The sequence below is a fragment of the Aphelocoma coerulescens genome, chromosome 1 (genome assembly GCF_041296385.1).
Source record: "Aphelocoma coerulescens isolate FSJ_1873_10779 chromosome 1, UR_Acoe_1.0, whole genome shotgun sequence".
In the NCBI taxonomy this organism is placed as follows: domain Eukaryota; kingdom Metazoa; phylum Chordata; class Aves; order Passeriformes; family Corvidae; genus Aphelocoma; species Aphelocoma coerulescens.
In genome coordinates, this window is record NC_091013.1 from 43647986 (window position 1) to 43661812 (window position 13827).

The following is a 13827-nucleotide window of genomic DNA, read 5'->3' on the forward strand; positions in this document are numbered from 1 at the left end:
TTTGATTATAGGAACATAGGAGAAAAGCAAAACAAAAAAATTAAGCCCGAATCCATCAACCTTATGCTGTATTGCAATCTTAAGGAATATATAAGAATAAAAAGAGTCTGCTGAATAATTATGTAACTAGTTCTGGAAATTATATAAAATAGAATAATAAAATGACTGATCTTAGAGAAATACTTAGATCTATGTCCAAAGCGTGTCAGAGGTCATGTTAAGGGTGAGCAGTGGATTTCAGAGTATGCTTTTGTCACCTTCCCCCAATTACACTGAAGACAGATAGAGCATTGAAGGAAAAAAAAAGAACGTAACACAAACCAAAGCCATAACTGCAAATGTCACAGCAACATATGGGCCTTTATGGGTCTGAAAAGAAAAGTGAATCCATTAAGATGCCACCAAGATGTTAAGGGAGCTGGAGAACTTGATATATAAAGAGAAGATGAATGAATTGTGTTTATTCAGCCTGGGAAAGACCAGGCTAAGGGGGGATTTCCCCACACACTTTACAAAAATACCTAAATTATAGGTACAGAGAAGGAGTGTATAATGTTTTCACAAGGATGCACAGTGACAGAACAAGAGGTAACATGTAAAAGTTACTCATGGAAAATGCTGTCTAGATATATGAAAAGAAAAAGCACCTGAACAGCTGAACATTGGAATAGGGTGCTATAAAAATTAGTGAAATATCTGCCATTGAAAATGCTACTCAGCTTGACATTGTCCTGAATATCCCAATTTATGGCCTTGACTTGTTACTGAAGTTTGTACCAATAATTCCAGAGGTCCCTTCCTAATGCAGGCTCTTCTGTGTTTCTGAGCCCTGACTAACAACAAAAGTTCTACACACAAAGAGGAAAAAATATACCTGTCTTTTTCCCATTGGACTACTGAACTGTAGCAGTTGATGCACATTTTTACTTTGAAAATGATACATAATAGCATGTTTTTTGGTTTTCTTTATTCACACTGCAAACAATGAGGAAGATACAGAGACATAGGTTTTATATCCTCCCAAGTTTCTGCCTTATCTGCTACAACTTGGTTTGATCAGTAAAAGACTGATAAAAGGAGAATGCTAATGTTGAGGGAGCTTTAAAGAAGCAGAATCCCTCACAAAAGTCTAAGCACCCTCCATGAACGTTTGAGGGCAGAATCAGTCCTGCCCTCCTCTTCTTCCCTCTCCTGATAAAAGTCTTTGGGGGAAGAAATTGAGAAATTGAGATACAAAGCAATAGACTAGATAAGGAGGCTCCTTTTCAGCTGAAAATGTAAGGGACAATTTGAAGATGTTGCATTTCTGTTGGTTTTAATCTTTCTAAAGACAGGAAGAACTCTTTGAAATTGTTTGCTCGGTAACTCGGCCTTTGTTGCAGCAATGGCCTACTACAAACTTCCAAAGAAAAAGGGTTTACCAGATTTCTTTCTCTATGTGTGTTTGGTCCCCTTTGGACGCTGTTGGGGTTGTGGACCAGGGCAAAGTGATGGCTATTGAGGGATTGCTTCTGATATGGAAGCTACTGGTCACTGTCTTCCATCCATATCTCTCTTCCTCAGAGTCATCAGCACCCTTCCTTTTTTTTCTGTACTCTAATTCAACCTTCTCTTCTGTCCTCCTCATGTTAAACACTCAAGAGTATTTCCTCATGATTCACTACTCAAATACCACTGGCTGCCAACACTTGCCTGTATTAGCTTTGTACAGCAATTGCAAACACTTAGCTGAAATAAGTACAGAATGAGTCAGAAAATTCAGTAATATGAAGTGGAAAACAGGTTCACAGTTTGGGTGGTTTGTTTTTCTTTCCTCAAAGTAGTGAGCTGCTTGTTTAAACACAGCTAAGGCCAAAAGATGTTTGTGTTAGGTTTTAACAGCACATGACATAACTTAAAGGAAGTCGAAAATATTGTAATTTTTTTTCCTACAATACAAGGCACTGTTGCAAATCACAGCTCTGACCCACTGCCATGTTGATCAGTTTTTACATTAATGTAAATGGAACTGCATTGTTGTTCCATGTTATATGGCATTAGCACACCGGCCAAGCTCAGCAAATATGTACAGAAAAGGGGCAAACACCAGAGCAACTGAAAACAACAAAAGCAGTCAATGTTTCCCCAGAAAGACCACCCCCAAGTATTTGCTTGCAGAATAAAGGGCTGCCGTCCAGCGGGTAAGAAGTGGTCACAGCACCAGCCTGACAGAGGTCAAGAAGTGTTTGAACACTCTCAGGCACATGGTGTGATTCTGGGGGTGTCCTGCACAGGGGCAGGAGTTGGACTCGATGACCCTTGTGGGTCCCTTCCAACTCAGGACAATCTATAACTCTGTGACAAGGCTTCTCATTTTCAGGAGTGTGACCAGGAGAAGTTACAGTCTTCTCCACTGGGTGGCAACGTAGGATACAATAACAGCAAGAACAGCTCTCTCCACAGGATCACCAAAACAAGGGATTTTGCTCCTGTTGCTGTTTCACTTTGCAATGCTGTGAACGTGTGTTAAAAAAAAAAAAAAAAAAAAAAAAAAAAAGGCAGCTTTGAACACAGGTGATTGATTATGGGCTAATCAGACTTGGTGCAGTTCAACAAGTATTAATACAGCCCCCCCCCCCCCCCCCCCAAATCCCATTTTTTTCTTTTTCATCATAACAGTGTCATGAAATGTAAACTAGAGTTACCATCAGATGTGCTGGAAACTAATGCTGACTTCTCATAAGTGGTTTTTCACACACATCATGGCTACAGTTCTGCAATTTTTTTATAATGAATGATTTTTAAAGTAATTTGAACTTATAGCAAGAAAATGTAAGACACAAGGTTAAAAAGGACTAAAAAGTCCCACAATGACTGTGTCTCTGATTTCCTTAAAATACAGAATGTATTTTTCTCTGACAAAATTTCCTATTATATGAGTACAGTATATATCTGTATCTCTTAATTTCCAGCAGACAGGTGAAGGTGATGGAACATTACTCTCACATCCACACAAGTTAAGTGCATAAGCTCAGAATTATTTCAAACACACATACATATGAGAAAAATTAACTTAAACACACTCCTTATTTATCAGGAGATGTTTTTCTAGGACATGAGTTGTTCTGTACCTAGAAAAAGATTTTGTTCTCTTTCTATGAAATGATAATCTATTTTATTCAAGGTCTATTTAATATTTATGGAAAAATGGGCAGTGTAAAGCCCAAATAGTTTAAACCTTTTGGGGATTGATGCAATTATTAGAGAAAATTGCTCATCTGAACAACAACTTCAGGATCTTTTTACATATGGCTTCTCTTCAGGTATTCCAGTACAATTTGTGTACACAGCTGAGACCAGAGTTTTTCTTGTCGCGAGCATCTGCTTGACTCATCGTGTGTGCTGCATCTACCACTGTGAACTGTTCCAATGGCACTGTTGAAGCATCTGCCACACAGGCTCTCTACAGAGGAATTCAGAGCCTAGAGGACTCTGACACGAAGCAGGGAACAGCAAATCAATGAGCTTTAGCTGGAGTCCAGAAAACTGGGGGTTTTTTTACCTTCTGATCTTTTTTAACATCTAAGGGTGGTGCACAGTGGTGCACTTGTAACAACAGCTCCCTGAGGCACAGGGTAGAAGTGACCCATTTCTGTACTTTCCTTCTGGTAGCCATGAAACATGCTCTGAATTGTCTCTCTATGCTTCTGGTGATTTTAACAGGGGTACAGATAATTTTCTTCACGTGGCTGGCATGAGGTTGTGTTTTGGATTTGTGCTGAACACAGGGTTGATAATATAGAGATGTTTGTTATTGCTGAGCAGGGCTTGCACAGAGGCAACACCTTTTCTGTTTTTTGTACTGCCATGATGGCAAGGAAGCTGGGGAAGTTGGGAGGAGACACAGCCAGGACAGGGGACCCAAACTGACCAAAGGGATATTCCAGACCATAGGGCATTATGCTCAGTGTATAGAGTGTGGGAGAAGAAGGAGGAAGGGGAGTGCTTGGAGTGATGAAATTCTGTCATCCCAAGTCACTGTTAGATGTGATGGGGCTGTGCTCTCCTGGAGATGGATGAACACCTGCCTGCCCGTGGGGAGCAGTTAAGTAATACCTTGTTTTGCTTTGCTTGTGTGTGGCATTTTCTTTCTCTACTAAACTGTCTTAACCCCCAAGTTTTTCTAGCTTTCACCCTTCTGATTCTCTCCCCAGTCCTGCTGTTGGGGTGATGCCTTAGGTTTTAACTTCTATATTTTTCAGATCCTGTGCTGCTTAGTATGTAACTCTGAAACTTCATATAGACTGTTAGCTACTGTCCTCTCTTTCTGGTTAGACATAAAAAACCCTCTCTGGGCCTGAACTCAAGGACACCTTGTTGTCCCAGGCCCCAAAATATGTAAACTGAAGTCTCTGGAAAGGAGGAGGAGGGGGGGGAACTTGGGGTAATTATTTAATTACCTGAAATTGTAATTGTAGAATTAACCCTGATATGCAAATGGACCAAACTTATAAAAGTGTGAAAAACCCGTGACCCAGGGTCCATCTTGGGTGGAGCCCCTTGGAGGCTTTTGACTCCCAAGGTGTACCTTTGAAGGCCCTTCAAATAAATACCTGCTTTTATTCTCTTAATCTTGTCTAGTCTCTGTTTTCAGGTAGCCACTTCAAAGCATCAGGGGCAATGAGCAAGTGGCTGCGAGGAATTCTGCTGCTGGCTGGGGTTAAACCATGACAATGTTCCCTTAGGGTGAAAAAATGCTTTACCATCAGACTTACATCCTCTTGAGGACAAGACTCAGATGATCTAAGCTATGCAACCACTCTGTGCTGCACACTTACAAGTGATTACAGTGGTCCACTAGCACTAAGCAGATGTGTCTCTCTCCATTGACTGCATAGACTCAAGAAGTCCAAATTAGATGCCTATGTTTGCATAGCTATAGATGTCAGTTGAATCTCACCCTAAAAAATAAAAGTTGTACACTCAAATTGTTGTACACTTCCTTGTACACTCAAATATGGCATTGTTAACATATGAATCTGAAAGAATTAACTATATTGACTGAAACATGAGCTAAATTAATTTTCACTTTAAATTCTTCACAGGTGTCAAAGCAAATAAACAACTTCTGGCTGTTTGATTCAACTCTTTTTCACTGCAAATATATTCCTTTACTAAGCAATTAAAATTACAGAGAGGGAGCAGAGTCCTGAAGTGAAGAGCAGAGCTCTTGAAGTGACTGGTAAAAAATTCTCGTTTGAAAAACTAATTCTCTCTATATTAAAATATTTATTTGAAATTAAATGATTACAGTGAATCTCTGTGAATCTGTGCTGTCAAAAGGCTGAAGGGCAGTCTTCCAGAACGAGCTTTTGTTGGGTTTGATCATAGTAAAATATTTCCTGTGTTGGAAATATATGTTGTCCAGGGCCAGTAATGATTTTTCTACACATTCTTGTTCAAAACCCCCTGTAATGGTTTATGCCACCTCTGTCTGTTAGCTGCTGTCTAGCACCCCTGCACCATTCAGTGCTGCTCTTCCCCCACTCAGAATCACAGTGTGTCAACTGACCATGTTTAATACTTTTCAATGGAAAATGAAACATCCTTATATCAAAAACATTGGTAGGATTTGTTAATTAGTTTTTATTTATTTTAAACATCTTCTGTACAAGGATTCAGGAGGCACTGTTAATATACTTTTCTTCCTGAAGTAGAATAGGGCAAGTTGCTTTGATGCTCACACTTAATATATTACCTGTCTGCCATGCTATCTTTGTAGGTTCCAGAAATACTTATTTAAGCAATGAAAAAATGCATTTTTAGTAGATGTAATATAGGCTTGTTACTTCATCTATAACTGTAGTACTAATGTGCGATTCAGATGTTTTAAAGACACCAGGGTATGAAAGTGAGACATACTAAAAAAAGGATTGCTGGGAACCTATTTTATACAGGAACATAAGCACCTCTCATATATTGTCATTGACATATTTGCAAAAAGGACACAAACATACCAGTTTTTATAGCACTTTCTAAGAACTGTTGTAAGAACTGTTAATAACAGTTTATAGTAATTGTTTATAAGAGCTGAACCTCACCCAGAGAGGTTGTGGAGTCTCCCTCACTGGAGATTTTCAAGAACTTTCTGGATGCAATCTTGTGAGATGTGCTCTGGGATGACCCTGTTTGAGCAGGGAGGTTGGACCAGATGTACCCCTGTGGTCCCTTCCAATCTGGCCCATTCTGTGATTCTATGACTGGAGACTTGAAACCTGGAGTTCTAGATACCAAAACATCACCTACAGTGAAAACAGGCTAAGGAAACGGAGGGAAAATTAAACGAAAAGTCAGTCTTCTTTCCATGAACACTCTAATTCTCTCCAAATCTGTTTCCAATTTTATCTAACATTTAAACTGAAACTTTGAGAAACTATGCGAAACACAAGGTTTTGCACCTTACTCAAGAACATGTTCCACCCTTGACCTAAGGTACTGAGAAAGAATTAAACTGATGCTTTGTCTTGCATGATTATTTTATACAGCTTAGCTCAGTGAGCTTAATACATCACTTTGACCAGAAGATCAGTACTAGTAAAAATAGATCAACAGTGTTATATGGTATTACTTGCAGTATATGGATCAACATGGGTACCTAGCTTTCAAGTGAAATACCTCAAACACTCAAGCATAGCTGTTCTGGATCAGTCTACCAGCTGTAATATTTAGTCTTTAGGTTTATTTTATTTTTTTTTTGTGTCAGCATAGATACTTTGTATTAGCTTGAGTTACTAGATATTTTAAACTTTGATAATGTAAATTTACCAGTACTTTCAAACTGATGCCCTTTACAAACAAGGGGGAGAAAAAAGTCCTAGGAAGTTCTATCCAACTAATTGGAAGACTAAACTAATTGCATCCTACAAGGGTCCATTTAACTCTTCACTGAAAAAGAGGCCAAGAGGCCCATTCAGACATGCATTTCTTCACAAAAATACCTGGTGTAGATATGATGAAGAATAACACAAGTTTCAACACAGCAAGCTCTTATTAACATAAGACATAAATGTGTTTAACGTGACACAGATTCACTCCTCAAACTCCTTAAGAGGAGAAGCTTCATCATATTACACAGCAGAACACTAGAGTGCAACCCCTCCATCCAAGGGATTTTCTCAAATATGCATAAAGATTGCTAACAGTTTGAAGGAAGGTCTTGCTGGTAGCAGAGAGGTCTTGTTTATTCTGAAAGAAAAACAACTAATTGTGAGATTGGACTAGGTTTTATGCTTATTTCCTTTCTCTGTCTCACAGGTATAAAGCATGTTTTTGGGAAGAATCTGCACAGTCTTCTGTTGCATGAATCTAACAATTTAGTTCAGCTGCTTTGATCTGTTCTTCATAGTAACTTCTGATATCTTCGGTGCTACCTGAACATGGAAACCTTTCAGATTTGGATGTGACTATTCACACTATTGTTGACTGGATCATGTACTAAGGCTGCAGCATGGCATACATGTGTGCACCTATGTCCTTTTCACTGGGTTTTGTTTCAGTCTTTTTTCAGAGAGAGTTGTCACAGAAATACTCATAGCAGTAGGCATTAATTGGGTTGCCTCATTAAATTTCTGTGTAACATACTACACTTTAAAAACTAAAATTCTTTCTGAATTAAAGTATCTTCAGTTTGGGTTATTTAAGGAACTAAGAAAAAAAATATGAGCTAACATTGCTGATTTCTAAATTCACAGTCTTCATTAATGCAGCTTAATTTTCCTGAGAGCCCACATGTGGACTAGTGCTAAAATCTTTGACCTTAAAAATGCAGTGTTACAACAGAAACAGAACAAAATAGTAATTTTAATGAATATAAACCAATTTATGCTTCCAATCATTCCGTTCTAAAGGAATACAAGTAGAAGCTGAGCTGCTAAAGATAAGAGACTGTAACTTCTTATTAAGAAGGACATAACGATATTTTGAAGTACATGCTCGTAGACTCACAGTCGCAAATGGCAGATTAGTTTTACTTCATTCAGAGGATCTAATGATTCTTTTGACTACAAAAGCAGTGAGAAAAATTTGGTAAAACTGGAAAGAATAATGTTTATTTCTAGAAAAAATAATGAACAAACTCATTTTTTGAATGCATTGATAAAACTGTATGAATACCAATTTTTTATCATCTGTATTATATAAATGACAGTAACAAAATCAATCTGTACACCTAAAAATCTATAGAATATTAGTCAAAATAGGGCTACATAAAGCAAATTTTTCTTATCTAAAGAAAAACTTTCTGCAAACTTTCACAATTAGACTCATAGGAAAAATTAGTGGTTTTCACATGACTCACACCCAATTTCCAGATCTTTAAAGTCACCCTGCTTGAGTATCTACGTCGTCTGTAAAAATGTAAAAAGCAAAGCCCTCAGCACAATCTAAGTTTCAATAGCATACTTTCACAGCCAGTGCAGGATGCTCAATGAAAAGCTGACCTATAGCTGTCAAAAGAAAAGCCTTCAGCAGATGTTACATAATAATACAAAGGTTGAAAGGAACATCTGTAAATGATGCAGTGCTGAACATCATTACACTGAAATTTCCTCTCTGGACTGGTAAAGTTGCAGAGTTTATAGAAAACTGCTGTGGACATTACAGTGAAAGAAGACCTCATAGACAATATTTCACAACCCAAAATACTGTTTAAATAATTCACTGAGAGCTGCTGCACCAAATTTCCGTGGCTAGAGGTGATAAATAACTTGAATTTAGAGATATAAAATGCTTCGGAGTATCAGTGTGTGAAAGAAGTCTCATTGTAAAATACCACTAAACTTACTATTTGAAAGAGAAAATCTATATCTAAGTTGAATTCACTAAGAGCATATTTCTTTTAAAAGAACTTCAATGTGGCCCAAACTTTCTGTTTAGTATAATCTACTATGATTCATAGTTAATTATTCTATGCAAGGTTTATTTTTGAATTATGCATCAAAGTCTTCTGCATGAGTTTTCCTTGGTTTTAATATAAACCCTTACAGAAAAGGAGACAATAGATTTTTATTTTTATTGCCTTCATTCTTTCATTTTACACAGTCATAGAAAAATAGGCATCACAATTTAATATTAGTGATCTATGACTCTTAAAGGTTTCCAAGTGAATTCAGGACTACTTTACCACACTTTATGATATGAAAGACCAAAACCTTCCACCATGAAGGTATGATGATGCAATAATTCAAACTTGGAATATCCTTTGTTACTGTTCTTTCTCGTGCCTACCTTTGAACAGTCTCCTGTGACTTTATAAATGCTACAATTTATTTAACATGGTGGTAATCATGTTTTTAATTTTAAAAGTCAATACAATTTGTAAATTATTACCTACCGAATAGAAATTAATTCACTCAGTGTTAGAACTTCTGCTGTGCATGACAAACAAGTGCAACGATTCTAGGGCAAACACTACAGAAAACGATATATTTGCTCAAACAAACAAAAGGAAAAGTAGAACATTTATTTGGGGTTATCAAATGCAATACATATTTTGCTGATTCTATGTAATTAAATCCATTCCATCCTGAAGCCTCATGAGATTTATCTAAGCATATACCGAGGACAGATATTAACAATATTAAAGCAGGAATGACTTTTATTGTTATAACTCATGGCGAAATAGGGAACAAACCCCACAATTATTATGAATGAAGGGAACATATGCCATTTCATGTCTTTTCTGTGTTGACACAGAAATATATATCATAAGCCCCTCTTAAATTGACTCTGCTTTGGTATCTGAAAACTTCTGGTTCTCCCGTTGTGGAAAGCTACTGGCGTGAAGACTTGAGTTCATGGGAAGATTGAATGCTCACAGTTCCGGGTCAGACATTTGCAAATTTGCATATTTTGAGGAAGTACAAACTTAAGTTGCTTTTTCTCTATGATCTGTCGCTGGCCCTTGTTGGCAGCAGCCAATTAGGCTAAGCAGTAAGAGCCATAATGGGCTGTTTCCACACTTTAAGTTACTCAGACAAATCTTTTGCATAGGTGTCAAGTGGTGCCTTTGACAACAGTTCACATTCTTCCTTATTTTAAAAAGTGATGATTAGTTCAAACAGAAGGAAATTAGAATCAATTTATTAATTTCCCCTATATCACCATTTATATTCCTTTGTTGGATAAGAACAGCATCAGGATTGTACTCGTTTCAGAATATTTAAGAATCTAAAGAGAAAATTTTCCCAGCCTAAGAGCTGTGCTACAGCTAAACGTTTATATTTGATTAGAGATGCTTATTATAATCACTTTGTAACAATTTGCTCAGCAATTAAAATCAATCATGCTGTTTAATTTCTCTTAATTTGGATACTTCAGATATGCGTTTTATATGAAACTCTTCCTTCAAAACTTGATTAGCTGTTTTTAATAATCTCCATTAGTTGTGAATCCTTCAACACACATAATTTTACTATATTTTTCACTCACATCTATTTTTATTTCAGTTAAATCGCTGGTCTCAAGAAGTACAGTACATATTATGCTCTCCTCTGTGTATTTTTAATTTATCTCTCTTCACATTCTAGCCAGGCTCTCTGGATCACCAAAGCTGTATAAATCTCAGTTAAACCTCTTTATGTTTGTGAAGTGGAACAATCTCAGTCTATTTGCACAGCTCCCATTATTTTAGCTTTAATGCTGAGATGCCACTGAAATTCCAAACATATGCTTTGATAGTGAATAACTTATTAATTTCAATACCTCTTTTTCCATTGAACCTAATGAATCCTGTAACACTAAATTCCAGTTATTTCATCATGACACTCAGCCATGCCTTTGAACTTTGAATTTCAATTTCATGCTAGGCCACTGCAGTCACACAATTGGGTAAGACAGTGGAAGGGCTGAAGACTCCTCTGAGATGTCTGGCCCCTCATGCTGCAGTGACATAGACCTCACAAGAGCGAAGAGTCGTGCTCTCGCAAGTCCTGGCCACTACTGATCTTTTCAGGCATGAATACAGGAGTGTGGGAATTCTGGTCTGAGGTTTTGATGAAAGCATGAGCCTGGACTCTGTGAAATGCTAGATCCAGAACAATTTCTAGAATTGCAGAATCAAGGGCCATATTTCCATGGTATTGTGATTTGAAAAAAAAAAATAAAGCTTAAACCAAAAATGGAACAGCTGAAGCATAAGAAATGTAAACTGTTGAGTAAGCTTTCATTTCAATAATACCCTTTTTCATTTTCTGACCTTTTCCCATCCAGGCTTGATAATCTCTTGGATAGTATTAGAGAAGGAAAAGGTTATAAGATTTAACTGATATACAATGTGATAGCTGTTAAAACCCTTGAATTGCTTCCTTTAGAAAGATGCACAAAGAGGAAAATGAAGAACTGCAAAGATTTTTTTTTTTCATTAATCTGTCTTTTGTCTCCAGGGCTTTTTGCTACTTGCAGCTTGAAACACAGACAGAGCAAGCAGTCCAAGCAATCTCTTCAGGCCCTGATACACCAGCAATACATAGTTCATTATACTGTTTTCTCATGTCAAGCCCAAACTTCCAGTCACCAGCAGTTACGGCACATGGTTTTGAAACAGAAGGCAAAAACAGATGGAAAGAATGAAGAATCTCAAAATGGATAAAATCTATTTGTCTTTAACTAATTTGAAGAATACAAACTTTTCCCCATCAGTGCCAGGAACACTGGTGAGATGCACTAATGAGTTCATCAATATCGTTATTTACTATTATACTAGTGGGAAGGCAGGATGAGGGGAGAACAAAAAAAGTAAAGTGAGTGAGTGTACAGGTTCTTCAACATTTAGAGAGAAAAGCGATGACGCCTGCTCAGGTCATTATGGCTTCTAAAATGTCACAGTATCCTGGGATCATGACAAGAGAAGTTGAGCAACACAGGATTTAGATAATCCTAGATTCAGAATCATAGGGCTTAGGGAGATTTTAAGGAGCTATCCAATTTATCTCCATATCTCTAAGAAAAATCAGCTTCTGCTGCATCATTTCTCAGTGCCTTGCCTTGCCTATTTTTAAAAATCCTTCTTCATGCAGACACTGGACAACAGAACTACTCATTTTTACCCTTGTCACTAGAAAACTCTTGCTAATGTTTAAGCAGAATATATTTCAAATGCTTGCTATGCATCCTAGCCATTATGAAAGCAGATAATAGACACTTCTCCCTAGATCATCACTTCTGTAATAATAATACTAATAGTAAAATCCCCCCGTATCTCAGTCAAACTGCAGGAAAGATTTCCCCCTTCAGTTACAAGAGAACAAACATAAACAAAATTGAATGAAGGGCATTTTGACTGAACAAGAAGGCAAAATGAAAGGATGGAAGAGGACAGATCTGAGTGCCTTCATAAATGTACTGAAACAGGAGATAATGTACCACAATGTATTTAGTGTACAATCAGAGGTCTTGAGGTGTAGGAACAAATCTGCAGGTCTCAGCTCCAGTTGATAATCTAGAGCAATTCAGAGTATCCTGCTCTTCTTGTTTTAATCATCGGTCTGTACTTCTATTCTCTACATCTCAGCTCTTTCAGGAAACTGACACTCACATTTACTGACCAAAAATATAGATATATATACACTAATATAGATACAAAGACAAAATATTTTAGTTAAGGAAATTTTTAAGTTAAACTAATACCAAAGTGGTATTCCTTACTTTTAAGATACAGTGCTTTTGTCACCCATTATATCTTTGGGTGGATCCAATAATAAATATATTGTGTGTATATATATATATATATGCACATAGATATATATATAAAAGTGCATATATATTAGCATATATATAGCCTATATATATTAGCATATATATTAAATTACTTTTAAAAAACACCATGAATTTAGAGAATGTGGAGAAAGTTTCATTTCTCTATCAGGGCTCTGGGGTCTAATCAATCAAAATCAAACAGTACAGTATAACAGTATAAACGAAATAACAGTATAATCATATAATGTAATAATGGAGACAATATAATAGTACCATACAATATAATAATGTAGGTTTGAAAATACATAATATATGAATAGTAAGTATATAAGCAGCCAAAAGTAATGGTAGAAGAACCTTGTTCTTAGGAAATCTGTAATTACAAGACCCTCACTTTATATTGTTACTGAAACACTTGGTAGGAACACTTTAAATCAACCAGGGGATGGGCAGAAAAACAAAAGCAAGGACGTGCAGTTGAGATTAAATCTCAAATACAGCTACCTAAAGAAGGAACATGGCATCTTCAGAAGATTGTTGAAATCTCTGGACAAAGGTTGCCAGTGCGACAAGGGAGTCAACCACTCACTGGACTTTGGGGCTGCCAAAGCACAGGACTGCCCAAGAAGATAAAGAAAAGTGGGCCTGTAGCTGTTTGCTAAAAAGATGTCCATTAACTTTCCTTAGGTATCAATCAATAAATGACAGCTCCTACCTAACTTTTTAGAGATACCTAAGGTGTATATTGTCCACTGCTGCCTTTACTTGGTACCAGCTATCTCCCACTTCATTAACTCACAGCCCTCTTTGATATGATCTTTGATACTACCTACAAATACACACCACATTAACATAATGATTTTTATTACAAATAATTGCAATGAACTTTTCAATATTTTGGTCTCTGTCATCAGGAAGGAAAGGATTTCCTGCTCAGAGAAATACTTGTTTTGGTCACCAAAGCAATAAAGCAAAAAACATAGTGATCAGCTCTCTGAAAATCTTTCTGCCATCCAAAAATGCTAGCGTTTTATAAGCTGTGTAATATATTGATTCCAGAGACACACATCTAGGACTGCAGTTGTTTATTATCTC

General features: G+C 36.9%; 1 protein-coding gene across 1 annotated transcript in view; it reads right to left on the reverse strand.

Moving 5' to 3' along the window:
- GPC5 (glypican 5) overlaps positions 1 to 13827 on the reverse strand; it is a 325506-nt gene that overhangs the window by 189772 nt on the left and 121907 nt on the right. The window lies entirely within an intron of this gene.